The sequence below is a fragment of the Babylonia areolata genome, chromosome 2 (genome assembly GCF_041734735.1).
Source record: "Babylonia areolata isolate BAREFJ2019XMU chromosome 2, ASM4173473v1, whole genome shotgun sequence".
NCBI classification, from domain to species: domain Eukaryota; kingdom Metazoa; phylum Mollusca; class Gastropoda; order Neogastropoda; family Buccinidae; genus Babylonia; species Babylonia areolata.
This window is the reverse complement of record NC_134877.1, coordinates 14,610,106-14,631,422: the sequence shown is the minus strand read 5'-3', so window position 1 is coordinate 14,631,422 and position 21,317 is coordinate 14,610,106. Positions and strand designations below refer to the sequence as shown.

General features: G+C 44.2%; 1 protein-coding gene across 1 annotated transcript in view; it reads right to left on the bottom strand.

Annotated features, from left to right (window-relative positions):
- LOC143298395 (dynein axonemal assembly factor 9-like) overlaps positions 1 to 21,317 on the bottom strand; it is a 378,176-nt gene that overhangs the window by 328,390 nt on the left and 28,469 nt on the right. The gene's annotated exons all lie outside the window — the stretch shown is intronic.

Sequence of the window (21,317 nt, the reverse complement as noted above, 5' to 3'; positions counted from 1 at the left end):
TCCACACACCCATTCCACGTTCAAAACATCAACCCATATTCCAACACAAACACAGAAACAGACCAAACAGACAGGGGAAGGACAAGGAGGCTGCGTGAACAGGATTATTCTGCACGGTCAAGTATTCAGTTTGACCGACTGTATATCTGCTAGTCAGGCAAGTGAAGGTGGACACTGTTCTGATGGTCGTAGTCTGACGCGACTGACTGCCATACATACATAAAAACAATGGAAGAATATACCTCACTGTCTGAATTTGCTCTCCACGTGAGGGCTGTTGCAGCAGTTCATAAAAAAAGGGAACAAGGTAACTGAGCCATACTGATATGATTTTCCACTCTTCACACTCCATAACCCGCACGGAATGGAGGAGCCTTATGGAAAAAGTGAAGGTGGGCGATGAGGGGAATGGCAGTCATTACAGATCGTAGCGGGAAATCAAAACTCTTTCCCTTCCCAGTAAATGTTGGGTCCAAATTGTAGTCAACGTAAAACATAAATAGATTTTTTTTTAAATATATTTTAAAGAGCGAGACAACCCAAACAAAATTCGGACAGAGGAATCCGCTACTTGCAGATTGTCAGTCACACATCCAATGAACGCTCTTCCTGTTATTGTGATGCAGAGCGTTTAATCCTGGCTTGGCCTCTCCCTCCCTACGGACCTCGACATTGCATGCACCGGAATAGCTCTTGACCTGTGATGGGTGAGTCATGTTATGGGGGTGGGGGCTGGGGGGTGGGGGTTAGTGAGTAAAGTCCTCTGGAAGGGAAAATGCAGCTGGACTTCTAGAATGGCGATTTCGTTACAGAAGGTAAAACACAAACAAAAAAAACATCCAGCATGGGAAGTGCTCAAAATAAATTTAAAAAAATTCACACTACTGGTATTCCACACTGCTCACGACTCTTACTCATTGCTCAGTGTAACCAGTGTCATGCACAGGAACAGTAGGTAAACTGACTGGTCTGAAAGATGGCTGGAATCTGGATTTGAGATGACAAGGCAGAAAGTGACTGAAAACCTCCTAACCACCTGTCATAGTATGGCCAGGAATGTCAAATCCAGTCAAGCATGGAAACTTCCAACAGTGATTACAGCTTGATTTCACACCCACCCAACGCACACACACACACACACACACACACACACACACACACAAACACACACACACGCACGCACGCACACACACACACACACACACACACACACACACACACACACACACACACACACACGCACGCACGCACGCACACACACACATATACACACACATTCACCACCCACCCACCTACCACCTAACCACCAAATCCGCACCCAGAGCCTGTTTACTGTACACACTTCCAATTAAAAACACATACAAATTTTAACCATTTTAACGCATGACATGAAACATGCATCATTTCAATCATTAATACCATCAATTATCATTTTTCTCAACATATACGTACCTGCCTCTCTTACTCCCTTCCCCAAACCCTACCCTATCACCACTTACCTCATACCCCACCAGAACCCGACCTCCCCCCCTCCCCTTCAGAATGCTCTACCCCATTCTCCACCCCCCCCCCCCACACACACACACACACACATGCTTCCTGCAGTGTTGTCAGCAGCTTCTTCTTCTTCTTCTGCGTTCACTCGTATGCACACGAGTGGGCTTTTTACGTGCATGACCGTTTTTACCCCGCCATGTACGCAGCCATACTCCGTTTTCGGGGGTGTGCATGCTGGGTAGGTTCTTGTTTCCATAACCCACCGAACGCTGACATGGATTACAGGATCTTTAACGTGCGTATTTGATCTTCTGCTTGCATATACACACAAAGGGGGTTCAGGCACTAGCAGGTCTGCACATATGTTGACCTGGGAGATCATAAAAAATCTGCAACATTTACCCACCAGGAGGCCGTCACCGTGATTCGAACCCGGGACCCTCAGATTGACAGTCCAACGCTTTAACCACTCTGGCTATTGCGCCCGTCGTTGTCAGCAGCGACGATTGCCAAACCAAACCAAACTTGGGCAGAAGGGATGACGCCTGGGCCAGGCGGTCGGTCGGTCGGTGGTTGGTGTGATCTCAAAGCCGGCTCATGACCAAGCCAAGAGCCTCCCTAAATTAATGGAAGCGACTAACGCGCGCGGCTACGCTTTGATTGATCGGCACGGCACAGAGAAAATGAATCAAGAGAAAGGACGGACAGACAGAGAGGGAAAGGGGGAAAGGGTGTGTGTGGGGGGGGGGGATACAGAGATAGGATGGAACAGAGGAGGAGGGGTAAAAGGCCTTGGAAGAGTCAGTATGTTTACTCCGAAAACGGTTTGGGGAGGGAAGGGTGGGGGGGTGAGGGTGAGAGCGAAAGAGGTTGGGGGTGGGGGGGGGGTACCCAGCTTTCTTCCTTGCAGCCAGTGGGAGCCTGAGGCGCTTTTGTCTTATCACGTGATTTGTTGAAGCAATATGTGCTGGTTGGTTTTCAGTGAGAAGATATTCCCTTTTTTCTCCCTAACTTCCTACCCCCCCCCCCTCTCTCTCTCTCTCTCTCTATCTATCTTCCTAATATTCTTTGTTTGTTTGTTTGTTTGTAAGATCAAGATGCTTTCGCATTTTGTTCTTATCATCTCGTTCTTTTTTTTCCTTTTCCTTTTCTTTTCTTTTTTTAATTTATTTTTTTAATTAAGTTTTGGATGTAAAGAAATACACAAATTTACATATCTATTACCCTCAGCAATAAAGGATATCTCTCTATATCTATCTATCTCTCTGTTGTTTGTCATTTCTTTCTCTCTTTTTTTTCTGTTTGTATGCACTCACAACATGCATGTTCCTTATTCACAAGTTTTCCTTTCCACTAGTTAAAAAAAAAAAAAAAAAAAATATATTTTAATCCTCATTTCTGTTCACACTTCCTTCCACTGACTGAAAACACCATGTCATTCTAGATTCTTCCCAGCGAGTAAAAGAGACAGCAAAGGGGAATACCTTTCAATGAGGAGGATGCTGATCAGGACAGTGATGGGGGGACACCAGGGGAGGGAAAGATGGGCACAACAGTCGGACCCTGCGATCATGTCAGAAACTCGGCAAAGCCACAGGCATGACAACAACTGAAGACCAAACAAACAGGGAGGAAATAAAAGGTGGGGGATGGGGGGATGGGGGGAAGGGGTGGGGGGTGAGGGAGTGGGGGGGGGGGGTCAGAAGCTGAAGAGGATGTAAGCATTTCAGAACCTTAAATAAATAGGCATTAACATGGGTGTAGGCTTGTACGATCGAGGCCACATGAAACTAAAAAAAAAAAAGGGGTTGTATCTCTTCAAACTTGAAAATGGACATAATATGTAAGCTTGTGTAAGACAACTGAGCAATGTCAAAAGCGGGCTAGAAATAGAAACCATTCCCAAAAGTGTTCTTATATTTTTTTTGTGAAAACCCTAAATCTTTTCTTCTTCTTCTTCTTCTTTTACCCCACTTTCTCCAGATGACAAGTACCATTAATCACAGAGTTCACTGGAACGTGTGACGGAAATAACATCATGTTTCGAACGATTCAAAAAATAACCCGCTGATTTCCACATCATCAAACATTTTCTTTAAAACGACTGTTGACTGACGTTGACTGGACAAGGCCTTTTCATGTCGTAGAATATGAAATATTATGACAAAGAAAGGAAGAAAACAGAGGGACGAAACGAATTCACTGTCAACCTCCGCTTATTTGATATGATGGGGGGGAACAAAAATGACGCAAAGAGAAAGGAAACATCCAACAAGAAATGAAAACGTGTAGTGGCTGTCATGAAAGACATCTTTCAAATAAAAAAACACTCATGAAACACATCTTTCAAATAAAAACACTCATGAAACACATCTTTCAAATAATAACACAATCTAGTATTCTTTTGGTTTCTTTTTTTTTTTTTTTTTTTTTCTTTTTCCTCGTTCCTCTCCACACAATTTCCCTCCCTTCCCTTCCACCCTCTCTCCTTCCCCCCCCCCCCCCTTTCCTCCCATACCCCCCATATCACGTCAACCCCGTCCCTAATCCCTTTCCCCCCCACCCCCCTCACTCACACACACACACACACACACACACACACACACCCCGACCCCCCCTCCTCCGACCCCACACCCCCACCCCCACCCTCATGCACACACATACGTGCTCTCTGCAGTGTTTCCATCGACGGATTGCCAAACACAAGCTGGGCAGAAGGAATGACGTCTGGGCGGTGATCTCAAAGCCGGCTTATGACCAGCCAAGCAAGGGAGGCCAAATTGGGAGGCGGACGGACAACGCGCCACAACTTTTGATTGATCGCCACGGCACAGAGCAAGAGGATTGAAGGGGAGAAAGATGGAGGGAAGAGGGAGGGGGAGGAAGAAGGGAAAAGGGGGAGGGGGTGCGGGGGGGGGGGGGTCTCAGCAGTGTCATCTTGTTTTTTTGTGTGTGTTTTTTTTTTAATAAAAAAAAAAAAAAACGTTAGGAGTATCAATCCTGTTTGCAATCAACAGGAGCCTGCGGAAATTTGTCTTATAACGTGATTTCTTGAAGCAACGTGTGCGGATCTGTGTGTGTGTGTGTGTGTGTGTGTGTGTGTGTACCTGTGTGTGTGTGTGTCTGTCTGTCTGTCTGTGTCTTTGTGTGTCCGTGTGTGTGCGTGTGTGTCCAGAAAAAATCTTTCACAATGAGTAGACTTACATCCGTATAGAAACGATTATCAACAAGAACATTAATTTTTCTCAGACAGGCACAGAAATATTTTTTTCATTTAATTGCTTTTTTTATGGAATGGTAGCGCCTTAAATGACAGGAACATCTCTTTTTAAAATATCTATTTTGATAATCTCTTCAACATTCTTGCAGAACTGACTTACCCCGAAAGGTATCAACAATGCAGTCTTTCGTAAAAATAAACAAATAAATAAAATTTTAAAAAAAGAACGATAACCGCATTTTGCAAATTCATATCGCTTTTAAGACGAAACTATTTTACTATGAATGTTGTACATCTGCTTTAATATATGCATTCTGAACAAATGTTTTAGCAAGTCACACTGTAAGAAAACGTACGTTACTTTTGACTTTTTGTACGTGTGTGTATTTTCTTTCCTTTCTTCTCTTCGGTATATTCATTGTTTTATGAAACATTTCATTGTATAACGAAAAAATGTCGATACTTGTTTCTTAATTTTAGCAAATCAGTGATTAGTTAAGTGGTGTTTTTTGGGTGTTTTTTTTTTCCTTTTATCAAAAAAAAAAAATCCAATTTTTTTCGGGCTGGACTTTCAATCTTGTCCTTGGAGTCCAGAGAATCCACAGAATTCCTCTTTTATTTTAATGAAACATGTACAACAAAAAGATATAACCACGTCCCCTCTGAATATCAATTCCACTTTTTTTTTTCAACGTTTGTGTTCCAGTGCAGACTCGGACACAGTTTAACACACACACACACACACACACACACACACACACACACACGCACACACAAATGAGAGCTAAGAATGGATAGTGTAATCGTTCATATCTATATTCTGCCCTAGTCAAATATTTGACAGATTGTGTGTGGCCATCCGACAGAAGGCGAAGGCGAGGATCTATTTCAGAGAAAATACTTCACTGATTAAAGTTGTTGCTCTCCCCATGCCGGCTGCTGTTGTAGACCGTATGAAAAAAACAAGTGAGGCAAGGCCTTCAAGACTCACTTGTGATAAATTAAGTCCCCTAGCATTAATTACAGAGTAATTTCCCTTTTTTACTATCTGCACCAAAACGTTTGCAAAATAAATAAAAATTCCATGCTTAGCAAAAGAAGTTCCTGTTTGAACAAAAAATGATAATAATGACTCCTCTTGTTGTTGTGTCAGAATAAGAGGTCAAAGTGCCAAGTTTAGAGAATACAAAAAATATAAATATAACAGTAAATGCAGTTTGCATATAATTAGGCTTCTTTTTTTTTATTTTTTTTTGTGCCCATCCCAGAGGTGTAATAGTATTTTAAACAAGGTGACTGGAAAGAACTGAAGTTTTCCTATTTTTACGCCAAATTTGGTGTCAACTGACAAAGTATTTGCAGAGAAAATGTCAATATGACACACACAACCGAACACTGGGTTAAAAACATAGACTCACTTTGTTTCCACAAGTGAGTCAAAAGCTGAGCCATCAACCACTCTGGTGTGATTTTCCTTCATTAACGTCACGCTCCACACTCCCACGCAACCAGCCTGGTAAAAAAAGAGTGAGGTGGAAGGGGAGGGGTCGACAAGAAATGGCAACGGGTGATCAGAATAGCTTCCCTTCCCGGAAGAAGCGGAACCCAAAGTGGGGTCAGCGGGGAGACAACAGGTTGTGGTGATGTGAGCGTTTCTCCCCCACACCCCCAACTCCACACCCTCCACCTCCTCAGCCCCCCCTCGCCCTGTGACCCGGTGCTCATTACACCAATCGACCATCCGTCAGGAACGATGACCTGGAAGGTGTGAGGGTGGGGGGGGGGGATAATGAAGAAAGTGCACGGGCATTTTAATTCACCTTCTGGCGTCTGTTTCTTGATCTGGGTGAGAACATGCACACTGGACAAAATGGTGATTCTAAAACAGATGAAAAAGGACACCTTTAAACTAGTCTTCAAAATCCCTAAATTAAGACTGCTGAATTTCAACAATGCCCAAGACATTTTTTGTTTGTTTGTTTGTTTGTTTATGTCCAGTGTGGTCACTGTCACGCACCGGACTTACACAAACTGAGTGGTCAGAAAAGATAAGTGAAATTTGGATTTGATATGACAGTGCAGTTATAAACCTGACCATCAACCATATCAAATATGATATATGTTAAAAGCCACTCACGAGACAGTGCTTATCCGGCCGATTATGCCAGTTCCATTCAATTACACTCTGACACCCAACAGAAATTAAATCCTGATCTTACACACACACACACACACACACACACACACACACACACACACACACACACACACACACACACACACAATCACCACCACCTTTAAGACCGTTCACATTACACAGTTCCAATTAAACCTACGAAAACAAATTTTATCATTGGTAATGGGTGAGATTTTGTGTGTGTGTGTGTGTGTGTGTGTGTGTGTGTGCTTCCTTCCTGTCAACCTTTTTACCTTTTACCAGTCATATGGAAGCGTTTCATTGATCGACACTGCACAGAGAACGGGCATTGGAGAAAGGAGGAATGGAGAGGGGACGGGAGTGTTGGGGGATGGGGGGAGGTGTGGGGGCGGGGGGGGGGGGGGAGGGAGGCGTGAGGGCTGGGGGTGGGGGGTGGAAGAGGCCTTCTTAGCAACGCCGTATTATGCATTCCAAAAACGTTGCGAGGGTACCCAGCTTGTCTGCAGCCAGCAGGAGCCTGCGGCAGTAGTTTGTCTTATTATAGGATTTGCTGGAGCAATTTGTATGAGCAGCTTTCCCCGTCAAAAGATTCTCTCTCTCTCTCTCTCTCTCTCTCTCTCTGTGTGTCTGTCTCTGCATCCCCAGGCCCCACCACCTCTCCCTCGATCTCCCTCCATCCATCCATCCTTTCGTCCCTCCCTACACTCTCTCTCACACTCGTATTTGTGTGTGTGTGTGTGTGTGTGTGTGTGTGTGTGTGTGTGTGTGTGTGTGTGTGTGTTGTTGTTTTTGTTTTTGTTTTTTTGTTTTTTGTTTTTTGTTGTTGTTTTTTTTGGGGGGGTTGGGGGGAGGGGGGGGTTGTTGTTGTTTTTCCTTCTCTGCGTGTATGCGTGCATAAGCATTCCTTATTTATGGGCTAACAATTTTCCCATCCACCTTCTTCAAAACAACAACAAACAAACAAACAAACAAAAACAAAACACGTACGTCCTTGATTCTGTTTACCCATTTCTTTTCCTACCTTACTCAGAGCGGTGGTCACCACCTCCTCATAATCTTTCTTTTCTCCATCAGCCTGCCCCCAGAAAGAAATGGTTTTCAACTAATAATGATTGTTCTTCTTCCACCCAGAGTCTTATTTAGCCACGCTGATCGTACTTTGGCCGTTGTTGTTGTTCAGTTTCTCTCTCGCAGCCTTTCTAAATCAAATCATGTTGTTTATAGCCCAGCCGACCACTAAGGGCTGATGCAGCCTTTCAGTTCATGGTCTGTCTATACATTATATGCACATGTTTCTGATTTGTCGTTCGTTCATCGCCATGCTACAGTCATTATCATCGGATGTGTCAAGAGTCTGGATCTAATACCGACCAAAGTGTACAAATGAAATGTTCAAAAATGACATCCCCCCACCCCCACCCCCCACACCACCCCCTCAAAAATCAGATTTCTTGCTTTTCGTATCATCATCATCATCATCATCATCATCACTGCCACTCTCAACAACTATGTTCAATACTTTCTTTTGTTTCGTTGATCATCACTACTGTCTGCCAGGGTTTAGACTACCAGTGATATTTGACTGATTGGTGTAAGGAATCTGAAGAAAAACAAAACCAAACAAAAAAAAACAAAGAGTCGCAGTTCCTGCCAAAGAGTGGGGGGGGGGGGAATACAGCTGCGTCATCCAATCAGTTTCAAAGTGTTAGGTACACAGGTGCGCGAAAGAGACTAGCCTTTATGGTCCTTTTCTCTCCGTGTCATTGTCTTTCTCAGGTAAACAAGACTGCTAACAAGCGTATTCGTGAAAGATTCGCATTATTCATGAGAGCCAAGTTCACTGACTTTTTTTTTTATTTTTTTTTTTTTTATTCTAACGTCCCTCATTTTCTTTTTTCTTTTTTTAATATTCTGATTGCATCTTACAAGATCATTTGCCTTGTGAACGAATGAATGATGAATGATATGGATACTTATAAAGCGCCTATCCTCAGTCGGAGACCGATCTCTAAGCGCTTTACAAACATGGGGTCCTTTGCACAACAAGCCGACTGACGGCTGCCATTGGACGCTCATCATTCCTTTCCAAGGAGGAAGGTGGCAGAATGGTTAAGACGCTCAGCTGCCAATACAGAGAGTCCGTGAGGGTGTGGGTTCGAATCCCGCTCTCGCCCTTTCTCCTAAGTTTGACTGGAAAATCAAACTGAGCGTCTAGTCTTTCGGATGAGACGATAAACCGAGGTCCCGTGTGCAGCACGCACTTGGCGCACTGAAAAAGAACCCATGGCAACGAGAGTGTTGTCCTCTGGCGAAATTACGTAAAATGAAATCCACTTTCATAGGTACACAAATATGTAAGCATGCACTCAAGGCCTAACTAAGCGCGTTGGGTTATGCTGCTGGTCAGGCATCTGCTCAACAGATGTGGTGTAGCGTGTATGGATTTGTCCGAACGCAGTGACGCCTCCTTGAGAAAGTGAAACTTTCCTGAAACATTCCTTTCCTGTGTCATTCATTTGTGCGAAAATTACTGAATATGCGTCTATTGTTTTACTTGCTCAAATGCCAGCAATGCTTGTTGTTGTTTTTGTTTGTTTGTTTGTTTTTCTCTCTTCTAACATTATCATCATCAATTATGGCCCCGTCGAAATGGAATTCCAGCAGCTAAAAATTCGCTCTAGACCACGTGACTTAATGATAAAATGTCAAGCGTTAAATGCCTCCGCATCCAAACTCCATTCCGTTCTAGGACATCAATAGAAAGTTAAAAATTGTAACCGTTTTTTTTTTTTCCAATACTATTACTAAGGAATGACGTTTACTGTTCAGAGAGAGACAGAGACAGAGAGAGAGAAAGAGAGAGAGAGAGAGAAACTGGTGGTTGTCTCCCGGAGCACACAGAATATAATCCCGGCTCAATCCAATTAAAATCGTCAGGCCCAAGAAGCAGAACGTATTTTTCTCGGCTGCGCAATGGCAGAGAGAAGAACAGGTTGGTGGGAGATGATGGGGGGGGGGGGGGGGGGGAAGAAAGAAACAAAGTGGTGGCTGCCGAGTCAAAATGGGTGTTTTTTTTCTCTATCCTCTGAAGTTTGGACATCACTCTGTCACTAGCTTTTTTTTTTCCCCTAACAAAGTTTGCCATCAAGTTCATGACCACCCATTAAAGTTTCCAAGGAAACCACGCTATGTTCAGGGTCTGATGGGATTGGAACAGATTGCATTGCTGGAATCTGCCTTTGGCGCCAGTCAACACACACACACACACACACACACACACACACACACACACACACACACACACACTCTGTGTGTGTGTGTGTGTGTGTGTGTGTGTGTGTGTGTGTGTGTGTGTGTGCGTGTGTGTGTATGTGTGTCGACAGTCAGTACACACTCTGTGTGTGTGTGTGTGTGTGTGTGTGTGTGTGTGTGTGTGTGTGTGTGTGTGTGTGTGTTCGTTCGTTCATTCTTCTATCCACATTTGTGATTTTAGACGAAAACCATTATCTCCCCCACCCCACCCATTCCTTAAATCACCCCTGTTCCTTTCTCCTCAATTAGCATTTGAAAAAAAAAAAGGAAGACAAATATAAACGAAATAAAATAAACGAACTAGTCAACCAGCAGAATTATAACAAAGAGCCAACCGGGCTACACATTAACCTTTGAACTATTTCAAACACATGTTGATTATCATATAAGACATTTCTAACGGAAGCAGATGGAACTGCAGATTTTGTAAATGACATAGGTAAATATGGTTTTAACTGTTCACGTTTGTGGATGATTTGCTCGGGGGTAATTTCACTGCCGCAAATGCAAGTCACATTTGAAGTATATTTTGTTTTTATGGCATCCAGTCGTAGTCTGTATATTAGACTGGTGAGCCTTCTGCTACTGTGATGTCCTTTTGTTTTAAAAGAAAACATTTGATCAATTTTTCGCGAGCTATTGTCGGTATTTTCTCTGTCAGGATCAGACTCCTGTTTTAGTTTATTGACATGGTTCCAGCGAGTTTTCTCCAGTAGAAAATAACCTTCTTGTAATGAATATGGAATACGAATTTCTATGGCATTGTAAATGTTCACTGCACCTTTTTTTTCGCACAACGGTCCACCCGCTCATTTCCCAAGATCCCTTTGTGAGACGGGATCCAACAAAAATTAATCTTTGTACCACCGATGGTCAAAACATGAAGTGTGTGTGTGTGTGTGTGTGTGTGTGTGTGTGTGTGTGTGTGTTCTTTATGGCCCGTTTGCATGACCATTGGAGCTACCTTTCAATTTTGGGATTCTCACTGATTCGCCAGATTCACCTCCGTGACAAGAATTCTCCGCAGTGGCCTCTAAAGTGTTTGGAGTTGATTTGTTTTTGTTCGTTTTGTTGTTGCTGCTGTTATTTCCACCTTCCCCCTCAAACCTAAGCTCCCGTTTCTAATGCATACTCTGAAACAGACCAACAGACAATAGATTGGAAAGGGGGTGGGGGGGGGGGTGGAGTGGTATAATAGAGGGCAGCATAGACGTTTGTTCATATTTATTCTACCCGGTCAAGGATTTGGCCAACTGTGTGGGGGCTATCAACAGAAGGCGAGGGCCTGTTAGGAGAAAATTCCTCACTGATTGAATTTTCTCTCCACGTGAGGGCTGCTGCTGCAGTCCGTACGAAAAAAAAAAGGGGGGGGGGGGGGATGAGAGGAATGAGCCATCAGCCATTCTGATATGATTTTCCTAATTTAACTTAACGCTCCATAACCTACACGGAATGGAAGAGCCTTATGGTAAGGGTCAAGGTGGGGTATAGGGGGAGAGGGTGTGTGGAGATGGCCGTGGGGGAGCGAGGGGTGGGGGGGTGGGGAATCACAACCCTCTCCCTTCCTTTTAGACGATGGACCCAAAGTGGTGTAAACGCTAAAACTAGGGGGTGGCGGGGGACGGAGGTGGGGGGGGTGGCCGGGAGGTGTATAGGGGGGGGGGGGGGGGGGTGGATAACGTGGACGGAATATCGTCGCCATCACCGGCAAGAGGAAAGCTGCTGGCAGTCATGTCTGAGCGTCACACCCACCCAATGAAGGCTCTTGATTTGGTGGGCCACGTGATGTGAGCGTTTCCCTTCCGTGGCTTGTTGTGCCAAGTCCTGTGGACTCCGTCAGAGCCCGCCGTGGACCTCAGCGACGCATGCACCGTCAGGAAATAACTATTGATCTGGGCTGAGGGTTGGGGAAAGGAGGGATGACGAAGAAAGTGTAAGGAATATTTGTGTTTTACCGGCATCTGACATCATACTCCTTGGTTTGGGGAACGATGAAATATAACTGGGCAGAACGGTGATTTTACTGTTACAAAAAGAAAATACCCCCCCTCTAAATGAGTCCCGCAAAATAAAGCCTAGTAAAACACATGTTATCAACAATACTTGTAAAATGTGACCGATTGTCAAGGAAAAGACCTGTAAACTGAGTTGTCAGTGTGATAGGTTTGATTTCAATGTGCAGAATCCAACGAAAAACCCGAGTAGCATTCGCATTCGCATTCGCTGTGAAATGGTACGGATGTTTGTCTTTAGTCTTAAGCCACACACGTGCGTCACAAAACGCTACCAGTGTCACCAGACTTGTCAGGGCCTGTCAACTACACCTTGACAACTTCAAGCAGAATTTTCACACACACACACACACAAACACACACACAAACACACGCCCGCCCACCTCTTTCCACCCACCCCTACCCTCCCTCCAACGAGCATAACACACATACATTCCCTGCAGTGTTACCAGCGATGAGATGATTGCCAAACACAAAATTAACGACGACTGGGCGGTGATCTCAACCCCCCCTTTTGCGAGCAGCGAAAGGGGAGGTCGAATGCAACGTGTGATTGATCGGAGCGGCCACAGAGAAAGGGAACGATGGAGTTGGGAAACAACAGAGAGGGGGGAAAAGGGGGAGGGGGCACAGAGACAGAAGGACTGAGGGAGGGTGGGGGTGGGTGGGGGGGGGAGAGGGTAAGGACTCGGCGGGTGCTGCTTTGTTTTACTCCCAAAAAACGCTGGGAGTGTAGTACCCACCTTGCTTGCGATCGACAAAAGCACGAGGCAGTTTGTCTTAATTGAAAAGTGAATGGTTAGGAGGGCAACGTGCATGTGCTACTTTCCTCCCTGTGTGAAAATACTCTCTCTCTCTCTCTCTCTCTCTCTCTCTCTTGTATATCTGTGACTTGATAGGAAAAAAAAAAACATGTGCGTGTATGCATGCGCGCACGCGCATGTGTGTGTGTGTGTGTGTATGTGTGTGTGTGTGTAGGCGTGTGTATGCGTGCGTGCACATGCACATGCACATCGAAGTATGTATCAATCTATGCCTGTGCATAGAAAGAGTGCAGTTTATATGTGTACACACGCGGTTTTTTTTAACTCAATTTAACCAAAAAAAACACCAAAAACTTACGGACGCCTATGGGATGAGGATGAGGAATTTCCGGAAGAAAACGAAAAAACTGATCGACTGCAAATTACGTTCGTTCCTTCGGCTCTCCCCTTCCTCCCTTCACCCCTCCCTGATTCACTTTCACCCTCTCTCTCACTCTCTCTATTTCTCTCTCTAAGTTCTTCTCTCTCTCTCTCTCTCTCTCTCTCTCTCTCTCTCTCTCTCTCTCTCTCTCTCATTCCCTTCTCTAAGTGGACTATGACGTATATAGTGTTAGTGTGTGTGTGTGTGTGTGTGTGTGTGTGTGTGTGTGTATGTGTGTGTGTATGTGTGTGTGTGTGTGTGTGTGTGTATGTGTGTGTGTGTGTGTGTGTGTGTGTGTGTGTGTGTATGTGTGTGTGTGTGTGTGTGTGCGCGCGCGTGTGTGTGTGTGTGTTTGTGTTTGTGCTGCCTGCAAGCTCAAGTGTGAGTGTGTGCACCCAATCTCTGTCCCAGTCTCTTTCTCCGTGTTTCAGTGTGTGTGTGTGTGTGTGTGTGTGTGTGTGTGTGTGTGTAGTTCAAATGATCGTGCCAATTACTTAAGCTGCGTTCACAAGGATGTCTTGTTCTTTCTCGCCTTCCTTGTCTGAACAGAGGGTGTCATAACGCTAAATGAACAACGAAACCTGCCATTGCTACTGTCGGTGTTTGAATGAGTGAGTGAGTGAGTGAGTGAGTGTGTGCATGTGCATGCGTGTGTAGGCGCACGTGTACACAGACACGCACGCAAGCACGAGAAAACACACACACACACGTACAACAATGTTCCCTTCCGCTCTCTTCAGAAGAAGAAGAAAAAAAAAAAACACAGTCGTCGATTCTATTTACCCGTCTCTTTTCCTGCCTCTCCATCAGTGCTGTTTACTCTCCTTGTAAATGTTTATCTCCATCAGCCTCTCCCTTAAAACTCCGTGTTATTTCCAATAATGATTTTTTTCTCTCCAGAGTCATCCGCACTGGGTGTAATTTTGGCTACTGTCCCCCCTTCTTCATTGTTCTCTCTCTTCCCCCCCTCAGCCCCCCCCCCCCACCCCCACCCCCACCCCCGCCCTCTCTCTCCCTCTCTCTAAACCTTTCTGTTCATGATCTTTTTTTTTTTCATTTGTTTCCTTTTAGCACTTCTCTTCCGCGCTATGTTCTCATGACCCTGGTTCCTTACATAATGCACGTAAATCAGTAAACCATCCTTCCTGCAAAAAAAAAAGGGGACAGTCTCAAAGACAGAGATGCCTTTCTTTTTCACCACAACCCCTACGTCTCAATAAAGCATGCTTCACTGGCACCTAACAGACTGTATATGGTTGATACGCAGGTATCAATTCTACTTTTCCTTTTACTCGCCCATGACAACCGTTCTCATGACCCTGGTTCCTTACATAATGCACGTAAATCAGTAAACCATCCTTCCTGCAAAAAAAGGGGACAGTCTCAAAGACAGAGATGCCTTTCTTTTTCACCACAACCCCTACGTTTCAATAAAGCATGCTTCACTGGTACCTAACAGACTGTATATGGTTGATACGCAGGTATCAATTCTACTTTTCCTTTTACTCGCCCATGACAACCGATAACCTTGTGAGCATCAAGTGACAATATGGCACGGATCTTTCGGCATATTTCAACGCGGTATTTAAAACCCTGCCCCCTGTAAAATAAAGTGCAAGCGAGGAAATGTCATGCTGTCTTCTTCAAGGACAATTTGCATGAAACAACAAAAGAAAACGAAACAACTTTCCATGGCGGACACTTCTAAAAATTAGACAGTGGTGAGACGTATCTGGGGAAAAGATGTCCACAACAGCTCGACTCGACCAATACAATGCGACAATAAACACTGCAGAACAGTCCTGTGACAAGGTGACAGGCACTAGCCAGGCGAGTGGACTGTCTCTGACCAGTCAAAGAGTTCGCGTGCGGGGGATTCCCTTGATCCTCCTTTCTATTGGATCGGATTGTACTGTATCATACTGTGATACTTTTTTTTGTCACAACAGATTTTTCTGTGTGATATTCGGGCTGCTCTTCCATGGGAGAGCGCATCGCTGCACGGCAATGAGAGCGCCACCCATTTTTAAAAATATTTTTTTCTGCCTACAATTCTATTTGTTTTCACAAGGCGGATTTTTTTTCGTGTTTTTTTTTTGTTTGTTTTTTTTTTTTTTACGTGTGCTAAGTGCATGCTGCACACGGGACCTCGGTTTATCGTCTCATCCGAATGACTAGCGTCCAGACCACCACTCAAGGTCTAGTGGAGGGGAGGGGGAGAGAATACTGGCAACTGTGCCGGGATTCGAACCAGAGCGCTCAGATTCTCTCGCTTCCTAGGCGCACTGCGTTACCTCTGGGGGGGGCCATCACTCCACTTCTGCTGGCCACTCTCCGCGAGACAAGCAACACGAACGGCAGGGTGAAATGTAATGTGTGTCAAGGCATCTGATAGGGAAATTAGAAAACCGGGATTGGAGGAGGATGAGAAACGAAAGAAAGAAAAAAAAAAACCAACCCAGCTATGTCAGGAACAGAGGATGGAGTGGAGGAGGGGGGAGGTGGGGAGGGGGGTTGGGGGGGGGGGGCAGTCAGAAGCAGAAAAAATTGAAAGGGTGTCTAAGAGAACAGAGTCTAGTTCGGAATCATCAATCATTAATGCCCATCCTCTGCTTGCCGTTATTGAGCAAGGTAAAAAAATTTAAAAAAAATATGAAAAAAATGATGGCGTGTCTGTTTTTCTTGGCATCATCTGGGCTGAGGGATTGTGAAACTATTCCGAATTATTGTGCTGATACTGTTTGTTTGTTTGTTTGTTTGTTTTCTTTGAGTGGTGTTGGTCAACTGCAACCTCTCTACCTCCTTCCCAACCACCCCCCAACCCCGCCCCCCCCACCCCCAAACCCCCTTGCCTTAATGGCATACTAAGCTGAAGGTAATAAAATGTCAAAGTGTCTCTCTGTGCCACACACACACACACACACACACACACACACACACACACCACAACCACCACCACCACCACCTACATGTATGCGTGCGTGCGTGTGTACACGTGTGTATGTGCATTTGTCTGTGTGTTTGCACATCTGCCTGCATGTTCAAGCGCAGATGTTCCAAACATGCATACGTGCATGTGGTTTGGTTTGGTTTTTATTCGTGTAGGTGTGTTTGTGTTTGTGTGGGTGTGTTTGTGTGCGTGTATGTGCGTGCTCATGTGCAAGAGATTCACTGGGAGATTAAAAAAAAACAAAAAAAAACCATGTACCTGAGATTGCATGCAGTGCGAGAGACTAACTGGGAGATTAAAAAACATGCATGTACATCTGAGAATGCATGCAGTTCAAGAGACTCACTGGGAGATTTAAAAAAAAATAAAAAGCATGCATATATATATGAAAATGCATGCATGAATGCTGGAGTATATGTGCCTGTTCACGAGTCTGGGTCATAGTTGTACCATACTGACACACAATACATGCTGTTGATGGAAATATGTAATCGCGCTTCGGCATGCCATACACGCTGCATGTATCTCACTATCTACCGTACTCTCGCCATGACCTAATAACAACATGCCGATGACATCATTGCTTTAGACTGAAACACAATCCCCCTTTTTTTTTTTCTTCTTCTTCTTCTTTCTTTTTTTTCCTTTTACGGCTTGATTGAAAAATGTTGGGTAAGTTTTTCTTTATTTTCTGTTAGGCTATCGTCTTTTGCATCAAATTATGGCTGCTGGCAGCTGCAGTATTGTTTCCACTTCTTCCTGTCTTGCAGACAGACAGACAGACAGAGAGTGTGTGTGTATGTGCGTGTGTGCGTGCGTGAGTGCGTGCGTGCGTGAGTGCATCAAACCTGTGTGCCCACGTGTGAAAATGATATGATGATGGTGGTGGTGGTGGTGGTGGTGGTGAATGTTTTCAGCTTGATTTGTGACGTGTGTGGTCATGATCCCTGTATAAGATAAAGTTGTTTTGTGTATTTGTGCTGCTTGTTAAGGTCGTTTTTGGTTGGTGTTTACAACCAAAATGGCGGCCTCACAACTGGGCCATTTTCGTAGGTAGAGACACCAAGCGAGGAGAGAGACAATAGAAACATAAATGACAATTCTCAGCACACCAACACTGACCAGGTTCTTCGCACAGTTAACTCCATTTCTATCACTTAACCCTTTTATCCAATGCTTCTTCTTTTATTGGGGAAGTTATGTTGAGTTTGGCCGTGACACATTCCCCCACTTAAGATGTTGCTAAAGAACATATAGCCCGAAGGTAGCTTGACAAATGCTGATACATACAGCTGAATAAAGGGTGGCATAATGAGTTAGGTCAAACACAGCTGTTAGAGATCCAGCGCATCGACTGAAGACAGTGATGAATACTGAAAATTTACAAGAATTATGTAATTGTTCAAATGAAGCGTTACGACTGGTCTCATTCTGTCCTTGCCAACAAGGGTAGAACTTAATTGTCTCTCGGCGAAGGAAACCAGCATATCACTTCACCGCACATTGATGGATGCTGCACATAGTTCTGTGTCTAGTCTCTTCGTACAGAATCACACGAAGGATGAAGGATGAAGCACCACACAAACAGGAGATACATGTCAAAACACATAACACACACATACACAGACGCATAAAAAGAAAACATTAAAAAAAAATGCAAAATAGGGGTAAAGAAAAAAAAACCCAGTTGAGATGGTACATATGGACACTATATAAACAAGACAAATCAAACCATGACACAGGAAGCAAAAACTGAAGCAGACGTGAGAAAAACGCAGAAAACAGGTCTGGAGTCCAGGACAGGGGGAACAGAAAGAAGAAAAAACAAAGAAAGAAAGAAAAGTGTCAAAACGCACAACACAGAAAAGACAAACTGAATCCGGTGTATGACAAGCCCAGAAATAAGATGGGGAGTCAAAGACAGGGGGAACAAACATAAGAAAAGAGGTGTATCAAAACATGTGACACAGAAAACATAAACTGACGCCAGAAATGCCCCAAAACAAGACCTTGACTCAAAGACAGGGAGAACAGCCACAAGAAAAGAGACATGTCAAAAACATGAGACACAGAAAACATAAACTGATGCCAGAAATGCCCCAAAACAAGACCTTGACTCAAAGACAGGGAGAACAGCCACAAGAAAAGAGACATGTCAAAAACTGGCTACACAGAAAACACAAACTGACACCAGAAACGCCCAGAAATAAGACAGGGGGAACAGCCACAAGAAAAGAGACATGTCAAAAACATGCTACACAGAAAACACAAACTGACACCAGAAACGCCCAGAAATAAGACAGGGGGAACAGCCACAAGAAAAGTGACATGTCAAAAACATGAGACACAGAAAACACACACACACCAGAAACGCCCAGAAATAAGACATGGGGAACAGCCACAAGAAAAGAGACATGTCAAAAACATGCTACACAGAAAACACAAACTGACACCAGAAATGCCCAGAAATAAGACAGTGGGAACAGCCACAAGAAAAGTGACATGTCAAAAACATACCACACAGAAAACACAAACTGACACCAGAAACGCCCAGAAATAAGACAGGGGGAACAGCCACAAGAAAAGAGACATGTCAAAAACATGCTACACAGAAAACACAAACTGACACCAGAAATGCCCAGAAATAAGACAGGGGGAACAGCCACAAGAAAAGAGACATGTCAAAAACATGAGACACAGAAAACACAAACTGACACCAGAAATGCCCAGAAATAAGACAGGGGGAACAGCCACAAGAAAAGAGACATGTCAAAAACATGCCACACAGAAAACAAACTGACACCAGAAACGCCCAGAAATAAGACAGGGGGAACAGCCACAAGAAAAGAGACATGTCAAAAACATGAGACACAGAAAACACAAACTGACACCAGAAATGCCCAGAAATAAGACAGGGGGAACAGCCACAAGAAAAGAGACATGTCAAAAACATGCCACACAGAAAACAAACTGACACCAGAAACGCCCAGAAATAAGACAGGGGGAACAGCCACAAGAAAAGAGACATGTCAAAAACATGAGACACAGAAAACACAAACACACCAGAAACGCCCAGAAATAAGACAGGGGGAACAGCCACAAGAAAACAGACATGTCAAAAACATGAGACACAGAAAACACAAACTGACACCAGAAACGCCCAGAAATAAGACAGGGGGAACAGCCACAAGAAAACAGACATGTCAAAAACATGAGACACAGAAAACACAAACTGACACCAGAAACGCCCAGAAATAAGACAGGGGGAACAGCCACAAGAAAAGAGGCATGTCAAAAACATGCCACACAGAAAACACAAACTGACACCAGAAACGCCCAGAAATAAGACAGGAGGAACAGCCACAAGAACAGAGACATGTCAAAAACATAAGACACAAAAACACAAACTGACACCAGAAACGCCCAGAAATAAGACAGGGGGAACAGCCACAAGAAAAGAGACATGTCAAAAACATGAGACACAGAAAACACAAACTGACACCAGAAACGCCCAGAAATAAGACAGGGGGAACAGCCACAAGAAAAGAGACATGTCAAAAACATGAGACACAGAAAACACAAACTGACACCAGAAACGCCCAGAAATAAGACAGGGGGAACAGCCACAAGAAAAGAGACATGTCAAAATCATGAGACAAAGAAAACACAAAGTGACACCAGAAACGCCCAGAAATAAGACAGGGGGAACAGCCACAAGAAAGGTGACATGTCAAAAACATGAGACACAGAAAACACAAACTGACACCAGAAACGCCCAGAAATAAGACATGGGGAACAGCCACAAGAAAAGTGACATGTCAAAAACATGCCACACAGAAAACACAAACTGACACCAGAAACGCCCAGAAATAAGACAGGGGGAACAGCCACAAGAAAAGAGACATGTCAAAAACTGGCTACACAGAAAACACAAACACACCAGAAACGCCCAGAAATAAGACAGGGGGAAGAGCCACAAGAAAAGAGACATGTCAAAAACTGGCTACACAGAAAACACAAACACACCAGAAACGCCCAGAAATAAGACAGGGGGAACAGCCACAAGAAAAGAGACATGTCAAAAACATGAGACACAAAAACACAAACTGACACCAGAAACGCCCAGAAATAAGACAGGGGGAACAGCCACAAGAAAAGTGACATGTCAAAAACATGCCACACAGAAAACACAAACTGACACCAGAAACGCCCAGAAATAAGACAGGGGGAACAGCCACAAGAAAAGAGACATGTCAAAAACTGGCTACACAGAAAACACAAACACACCAGAAACGCCCAGAAATAAGACAGGGGGAAGAGCCACAAGAAAAGAGACATGTCAAAAACTGGCTACACAGAAAACACAAACACACCAGAAACGCCCAGAAATAAGACAGGGGGAACAGCCACAAGAAAAGAGACATGTCAAAAACATGAGACACAAAAACACAAACTGACACCAGAAACGCCCAGAAATAAGACAGGGGGAACAGCCACAAGAAAAGTGACATGTCAAAAACATGCCACACAGAAAACACAAACTGACACCAGAAACGCCCAGAAATAAGACAGGGGGAACAGCCACAAGAAAAGAGACATGTCAAAAACATGAGACACAAAAACACAAACTGACACCAGAAACGCCCAGAAATAAGACAGGGGGAACAGCCACAAGAAAAGTGACATGTCAAAAACTGGCTACACAGAAAACACAAACACACCAGAAACGCCCAGAAATAAGACAGGGGGAACAGCCACAAGAAAAGAGACATGTCAAAAACATGAGACACAAAAACACAAACTGACACCAGAAACGCCCAGAAATAAGACAGGGGGAACAGCCACAAGAAAAGTGACATGTCAAAAACATGCCACACAGAAAACACAAACTGACACCAGAAACGCCCAGAAATAAGACAGGGGGAACAGCCACAAGAAAAGAGACATGTCAAAAACATGAGACACAAAAACACAAACTGACAC